At 48.3% G+C, this 7,917-nt stretch overlaps 1 protein-coding gene across 1 annotated transcript in view; it reads right to left on the bottom strand.

Annotated features, from left to right (window-relative positions):
- Lingo1 (leucine rich repeat and Ig domain containing 1) overlaps window positions 1–7,917 on the bottom strand; it is a 58,113-nt gene that overhangs the window by 42,133 nt on the left and 8,063 nt on the right. Inside the window, exon 2 of the mRNA XM_023712697.1 lies at window positions 6,570–6,655. The gene's annotated coding sequence lies outside the window, so the exon portion shown is untranslated. The remainder of the gene's footprint in view (window positions 1–6,569; window positions 6,656–7,917) is intronic.

Raw genomic sequence — 7,917 nt, forward strand, 5'->3', positions numbered from 1 at the left:
ACCTCGGCTTCAGACTGGAAGCCCCATCGCCAGTGGCTGGGACACAGTAGCAGGTGGAAGGCAGTCCCCACCCAGCACCACCTGCATCCTGATCCTGTGCTCCTTCAAGCCTTGAACCTGCCCCAGCCACAGGCCAAGCTGTGCCTTGGAGGAGGCTCTGGGTGGCTCTCCCCCTCTTTCTCGCACTCGGGAAGTAGGTGTCAGAGAAAGGTCCCACCTCTGAGTCACTGCTGGCAGCTGGGCCCTGGTGGCTCACGGTGCCCGCTTTTCTGACCTTCTTGAGGCCAAGAGCCTGCCAGCCTCCTATTGGAATGGGCATGGAGAGAAACTAGTCATGGCCAGCTTCCTCTCGGAGCCCAGCAGGGTCCCCTCCTCAGTAGGATGGTGGGGGTGGTGGCGTGCACTGCTGGCCACCTACCCTTTCCCCTGCCCTGGGCTGTTCCTAACCCAGATTCTGTCACAGATCCCTCTGCCCCCATGTCCTCATGTCCTTGCTGTCAGCTAAGCCCTGGAAAGGTGTTAACTGCTAATTAAGATGTTAACTGTAAACTTAACTTGTGATTCCCTGCCAGGAGTATTTTGGTTTTAACAAGTCACTTTTGGGAATGGGAAAACCTTCAACATAAGCCAAATGGCAGGCAGGATGCAGAGTGGGACGCAGGAGGCCATGTGTGCCTGGCGCCCTTCTGGCCCTCTGAGCCCCCTCCTATCTCCCCCCACAACCAAGGACAGAACACAGGTGTAGAGTCAGGAGCCTTCCAGTGTCAGCTGCACCCCAATGAGGTGATGCCAGTGGACAGGACACCTTGGGCCTCAGTGTACCTCATCTGCAGATGCCAACCTCACAGAATTCAGGTGCAAGCTGACCGAGGCAACAGGTAAGGCCCTGTGTGCTTGGCAGGCGCCTGGCAGGCAGGACCCCGAGGAGTCCCTGACTTCCCCAGGCCTCTCCCCTCTCTGTCTTCTCCCCTCCTCCTGCCTCCTCACACCACCACCCCATCGATCACTGAGTCTTTCTCTTAACATCCTAAAGCTCTCCCCAGGCGAAGATCAATGGAATCAAGTGGCAAGGCCTGGACAGACATGAGACCATGGGGACTTTCACAGACAACAGGCACAGAGCTCTGTACAGTGGGGAAGGAGGATGCTGACTCAATAAACAGCATCACAGCAAACAGCTGGTCATTCGATCCCTGCCTCAAACCACACACACAGGCACATTCCACATGAACTGGGGATGTGAGTATTCTCAACTCTTATAAACAAGTACAAAACAATGTTTGAGAATTGCAAAAATAATAGCAAAACATTCAGTGGATATGGCCATAAACTACAAAAGAAGAGTGACAGATTTACAATCGAAATTCCATTCAACCCAGCTGTTCCCCTCCTAGTTATCTTCCACCTCAAAAGCTAAAGACTTCGCTTTATCACATTATAGTGATGCCTGCATACCTTGTTTACAGCAGCACAGTTCTTAATAAGTGGCCTGTATGTCCATCAATAAGTGAATGGATAAAAAGAGTATGGTTTTTACACACAGTGAGTATGACTCTGCCATAAAGAAGGATAAACGAGTCATTTGTAGGAAAACGGAAACAACTTAAGACCATAATGTTAAGTGAAGCAAATCAGATATGCATGTGTAAATGGTTTCTCTTAGCAAGGAGAAGAGCTAGGAAACATGACAGGGGCAAGCCATACAGTTATATGTAGAAGATGGGTAAGGCAATGATCCTGAGAATCTTCAGGAGATTTTTGAATCTAGCAGTTAAATGGAATGATCCTCACCCTGACTAACTATATATACAGACACCTGTGAACTAAGCAACTGCACTGAAGGTGGCAATTTATAATAGTAGGTTCATGCTTGGAGTGCCTGTCACTCTGGTCTTCTGAATATGGGCTGCTTGTCATGACATGCCAGTTGCTGCTGTGCTGTCTCTTGGGTAGATGATTGTTCAAAAAGAAGGGGGTGGTGAATGAAGGCAGGAGACAGGAAAAGGAATGTTGTGGGATTGTCCTGCTACAAGGTTGTATATGGTTAGCTTTCTGGACTTATGTGTAAACATAAGAATTATATAATTAGTTAGGCCTATTTTTAAAATTTATTCTAATTTTTAAAATGTTTTTTCATCATATTCTTTAAAGTTCAACATATCAATACTTGATGAAAAATACTTGTTCCATGTTATGCCTAAGATGTTTGATATTCAGACAGATAGTGACGTTAAGCTTAACAGCCTAGAGGGTATGGCAATAACAATAAGCTTGTCTTCTGGAGGGTTAACAACCTAAGTTTGTAGACCAAAATTAGAGAAAAAGGAGGGCTGCAAGGAAAGCCAACATTTTGGTCCTAGCCTTCCAAGGTCAGTTAAGACTCAGGACATATGAGAACTTGTACTGTAACATCATGTAACTCAGTAGTGTCCCAAATTTTCTGATCAAGGAGATGATGGGGCCAAAGAGGAAAGTGATTGATGATGTAGAGTGTGCCTAAGGAGAGTCACATGGGGAGAAAACATTCTCTCAGGCTTTCACAGAGAGCACACTGGCCAAGCAATGGCTGTGACGCATCCACATGGCTGACACTGACAAAGGATCTACAATCTGAGGTACAGGATCTCAGGATAAATCCTGAGGGGATTTCACTGACCTTATCAGATCCAAAAGCTACAACTCTTATCGCATAGGTCTTGCTTTACCTTGGTCTTAACCATTCAGCAGAAAAGTGTAAAAACGAAGTATAAGAAGTAAAGCCATGCTGTTATGTTGAGCTGTAGGGGACTCAGGTAAACAATTTCTGACACTGCCAGTCAAGAGGAAGACCCAATACTATTATGGGCTACTGGACTCTTTTAGAATATTTTGCTGAGTTTACACACCTATAATATTCAAATGACGGAACTAAACAAAAAAGGGGATACAGATGAATGTCCATTTTGTATCTGTGTATTCAAAATGGTTAGGAGAGATATATAGTAACATTCTCTTAATGAATAGAGGGATTTGTTGTAATAGTGTTTATAAATAGGATATCATGTCTGCATCTTGTACAGCAAATAACCACTAGGAAGTGAGTATGCAATGTGCTAATTATTGAAACTGTCCTACCAATTTTTTTTGCTTTTATTTATTTTTTTTATAACAATAAAATTGTCCTACCAATTTGATTTGAAACTGTCTCATTGCTATTTGTCTCTCAATAAAATTATGGAAAAAAATGGTTTCTCTTATATGGGAAACCAGAAGTATAGATCAATTAAAGAGCAAAGGGCAGGGGACCAAGAGGTGGAAGGCAGAGGAGGAGAGAAGAAGAGAAATGAAGAGAATTAAAGTGTATTATGCACACACATATACCAGCTTCCCATGAGGAATATAACCCATGTGTACTGCAAACATGTACTAGATCTTGTGCTAAGTGTTCTCACTATGATATATTAGTCCTTTAAAATAAAAAAGTGACATATTTGAATCACAGGACAATTTTCAACTTTTGAAGAATTTTTGAAAATGGAAAAAAAAAAAACCCTGAAAAACTATCTGCAATGCTTGACAAAGAAAGAGTTGAGTCCCTTAACCTTTCATAAATTGATTCGGTCTAGCAAGTCAGTGTGATGTGTTTTGCTGCACCCCAGCACTGAAGCCAGGGTGCCCTGGGCCTCCTTGTCATCATCGTGCCATGGTCTGTTCTCATGTGGACGCCACACCCTCTCTCCGCTTGATCTGACACATGCATAACCCCCCTCCTGCCCTCGGCTTCCAGGACATCACCCTGGCTGGGCTTCCCCACCCTCTGACCGACAGAGGTGTCAGGGCTGCACTACCCGTCCTGTCCACGCTCCTCTGTCCGCACTGTCAGCTGAGCTCCTGGCTTTAAGTGCTATATTCAAGCTGTTGGCCCCAAGTTTGTGTCTCCAGCCCAGCCCCATCCCCAACACCAGCTTCCCATATCCCACCATTAATCCCACAGCTCTGCTCAGAGGTCCTAGAGGCCCTCACTTTACACATCACAGTCCAGGCTGGACCCTGCCAGGGCTCAGCTGAACGCTCTGTTGTTCTCTGCTGCTTGGGCATTCTCATCTCTTTTGTGTGCAAAGTCATAAAACATATTGTATAAAATCACCTACAGGCTATGTGTGTGTGGCGTGTATAACATGCATGAATTTAGTGCCTGGAGTTGGGTCCTATCATCAAGATACTTTGTGCTGTGTATGTAAATATTCTAAAATACAAAGAAAAATCAAAAACATTTGTGGTGCCAAGCATTTTGGAGAAAGAGTGCACAACCAAACCTGAGCCAAAGTCCCTGGAGTCATCTTGGGTCCTGGCTCCCTCCCACACACCCCTCACCTGGGCTGCAATGGGTTCCAAGCTCTGCCTGGACTGGTGCCTGGAACCCATCAAACTCCAGCCTGCCCCTCAATCACGGATGACCCTGCCTCCCAGCCACCAGAGGGCCTGGCTGAAATGTAATTCAGCATCTCCCAGCTCCCCACTTCATTCTGCTAAAAGCCAGAGTCCTGGGGAACCCACTATGCTCTGTAGGATCTATTTCTGATCCCTGTGTGCTGTGCAGCTCACCCTGGTCCAGCCGCATGGGTCTCCCAGCTCTGCCCGACAGCCGGGCCTGTCCCCAACTCAGTCATGCACACTGTTGTCTCCATCTGAGACACGCTCCTCCCAAACACCTACACAAGTTGTTCTCTTCAATGTCACCTCTGGTGACGGCCGCATCCAGGGTACCCATCCTCCTCCCTCCTCCACATCCTTTTTCCTCTGTAGCTCCCAGCCCCCTGGCACACATGATGCTGCACACACGAATCTGTTTCCCTTGGCTGGAGTTCCTCCACGAGAGTGGAAGTTCCACGGATTAGGCATTTTTTGTCAGTTTTGTTCGCTGTTAGGTCCCTAACCAAAACAGTGTCCCACACATCGTAGGTGCTTAACAAATAACTCACTCAATGAATGGACACATGCACAGAAAAATGAGCAGAGGACCTGTAGGGAGGCAATTCACAAATGAAGAAAGAAATGGTTAGCATGCACAAATAGATGGGCTCCGTGGCGACATCAGCATCGAACAAAGGTGAATTCCTCTTGCTCATGACATCAGCAGGGATTTCAATGGCTAGCAATGCCCATGGTTGGCAAGGGAAGCTATATGCATGGTCTGCGGGGACCTGAGTTGGCACAACCTTCTGGAAGCTTCTCTGGCTCCACAGAACCAACCAAATGTGGAACTATTCGTGCTATCTGACTCCGGGAGACCACTTCCAGAAACACTGAGGACCCTAACCCAGTGCACAGATGCGAACCCAGAGGCTCCCTGAGTGGGTTATAAATAGCAAGATGCTAGACACCTTCGTGGCCAGCATTGGGATTAATAATTGATCAGGAATTTACAGACTGTACAATGGATGGAAAAGGATGGGGGAAGAAGTCTACAGACAGATCTGGGATGGGATGCTGGAGCCAACACGTTCCTGTGCTTTTCCTTTCAATCATGTTGTAAGCACAGACGAAGTCTGGAAGGATCCACATCAAACCAGCTAGGGAGGAGGAGATTTGGGAAGGGTACTGACTGCACACTTTAAGTCCTGCCGGGCAGGTAGGCAGGTAGCAGGTGGATTAATAACATATAGGGAACCTGTAACCTCTGGCATCTGAAACATGACTCCACTTAGGGAGAAAATGCCCCTGTGGTTTCTCTTGCTGAGAGATGCAGAAGCAGGACTTTTCCAGTCCCCAGGAGCCAGCCCTGCCTCATTCCTGTTGCCCCACCCCCACCCCAGGATCTCCAGACTTACTGGGTTCTTGGCCCATGTGACCATTTTCTCTTCCTGATTTCTTACATGGCTCTGTCCATTGGCACAGAGTCCTGTCCACCATGCCCTGAGACCTCCCCAACCTGGGTTTTGCCCCAGGACAGCTGACTATGGCCTGAGCCAGCTGGGCATCTCCTGGCTCCAGAAACCTGCTATGGGCACTGGAGCCAGCCTTCCTGGGAGGCCAGGGTAGATCCAGCAGGGAGGATTTTATATAGCAAATAAAATAATATGTGCTATGCAATATTTAGGACAGATTTACATTAAAAAATAATCTGTCATCTGCCTGAAGTTTAAACTCAGCTAAACAACACTGGCCGCTGATCACTCCATTTTTCTGGCAACCCTGGCCCCTGATCACTCCATCTCTCCCTTGGGGAGCAGGAGGTCTTCATCCTGGAGTGTTTGGGAACAAGGAACCAAGGAATGGCTGGGCTGGCTCTGGAAGCTGGGAGGGACACATGGTGCTGGAGTTCTGTAGCAGGGGACCTTGGCAGCAAAAAACCAGAGACAGCAGCGAGGGTCCTGGTAGGGGCACCAAGGAACAGACTCCAAGTACCCACAAATACCAGACCAGGGCCAGCAACCCTGGGCCTCAGAAGGTAATATATCCAGAGGTGGGGCCTTTAGATCTCAGCTGTGTCCCCTCAGTGCCCCACAGGGCCACTCACCAAGGTCCTGGCACCCTGGGCCCTTGCCCCGAAGAGCCTGAAGCTGATGAGCCACCTTGTTGTCCCCTACCTGGGTCAGATGGTGCTGGGCGGCAAACAGATAGGTGTTTGGGGCCCCGGGCAGCAGCAGCCTGTCTGTTGAAGTCCCTTCATGCACTGTGGAAAGAGTAGGAAGTTAGTGTAACTGAGGTGGCTTTTGGTGACCTCCAGGTAGCCCCAGCTCAGCACCCCTGACCACCAGCCTGGCTCCAACTGACCACTGCTCAGGGCGTATACCCCCCTGCCCACACTCAAGGTCCTGTCTGATCCTCTCCTTCTCCCTATCACTTGTCTCTGTCCCCAGAGCCACCCTGCTCGCTGGCCTGGCTCCTCTTCCACAGCTCACCACCCAGGAATCTCCTGAGAGTCCTCAGTATCTGTGTGCATATGTGGATGCTCACCATGACATGAGGACATGTGCCACTGATTTGTCCCTTAGTCTCCCTGGTTTCAATGTCCCACAGTGAGCTCTATGCCCCAACAGGGTCATCGAGGATGAATTAACCTCTAGTAAAATCTACTCTACAAGTGCTGACAATGGTGTCCAGCTGTGTAGATACGCCTGCCTCCAAGGTACAGAACATTTCCACCATCCCACAACCCAGGAGCCATCCCCATGCTGCCCTGGCCCTGCCCCTGGTCACTGTTGCTCTGTCTTCAGTCCTATAGTTTTGTCTCTTCCAGCATCAACGTGTGGGGGCAGCTAGAGGAAGCCCGAGTCCGCTCTGTTCACTTTGCACAATGCATCTGAGACTCATTGGTGTTGTCTCAGGTCAGAACTCCATTCTTCGTTGCTGAGTAGGATCTGTCACTTATCTACGCACCACTTGAACAGGGGTGGTTACAGGTTGGGGGATAAATGAAACCACTACAAACATTGACAGACAGGTCTGTGCTGGACTGAATTCTCTCGGTAAGTACCGAGCAGTGGAACGGCAGTAGTACAGTAGACACCTTCCTAACCTGACAGGGAACTATGAAGCCTGAACCCACCTACACCTCGCTGCTAGTCATGTAGCTGGCACTGAGAGCCCTTCTCATTGTCCCTGCACTGTTCATCGCTTTATAAATATTGACTCATTTAATTCTTACAGTTGTGCTAATAGAGACAGTTGGTATCCATATTTCTATTTTATAGAGGAAGAATGAGCCCACTGTCACATGGCTAGGAAGCGTTTTTCAATTACAGTGTTGTGCAGCCAGAGTCTGAACTCAAGAGACAGGACACTGTGTAGTCCCACCGGCTCCGCATGCCACACTAGGTGGGGTGCACAGCAAGAAGCAGGGTCTCAGCTCTTCTGAGCCCTCCTGTCATAGGGCTTCCACAACAATCTTGGGACCAGAGCACTTCCTATTTACTGAAGGCTGTCACCGTGATT

Source organism: Octodon degus, unplaced genomic scaffold (assembly GCF_000260255.1).
Source record: "Octodon degus isolate 3935 unplaced genomic scaffold, OctDeg1.0 scaffold00026, whole genome shotgun sequence".
NCBI classification, from domain to species: Eukaryota; Metazoa; Chordata; class Mammalia; order Rodentia; family Octodontidae; genus Octodon; species Octodon degus.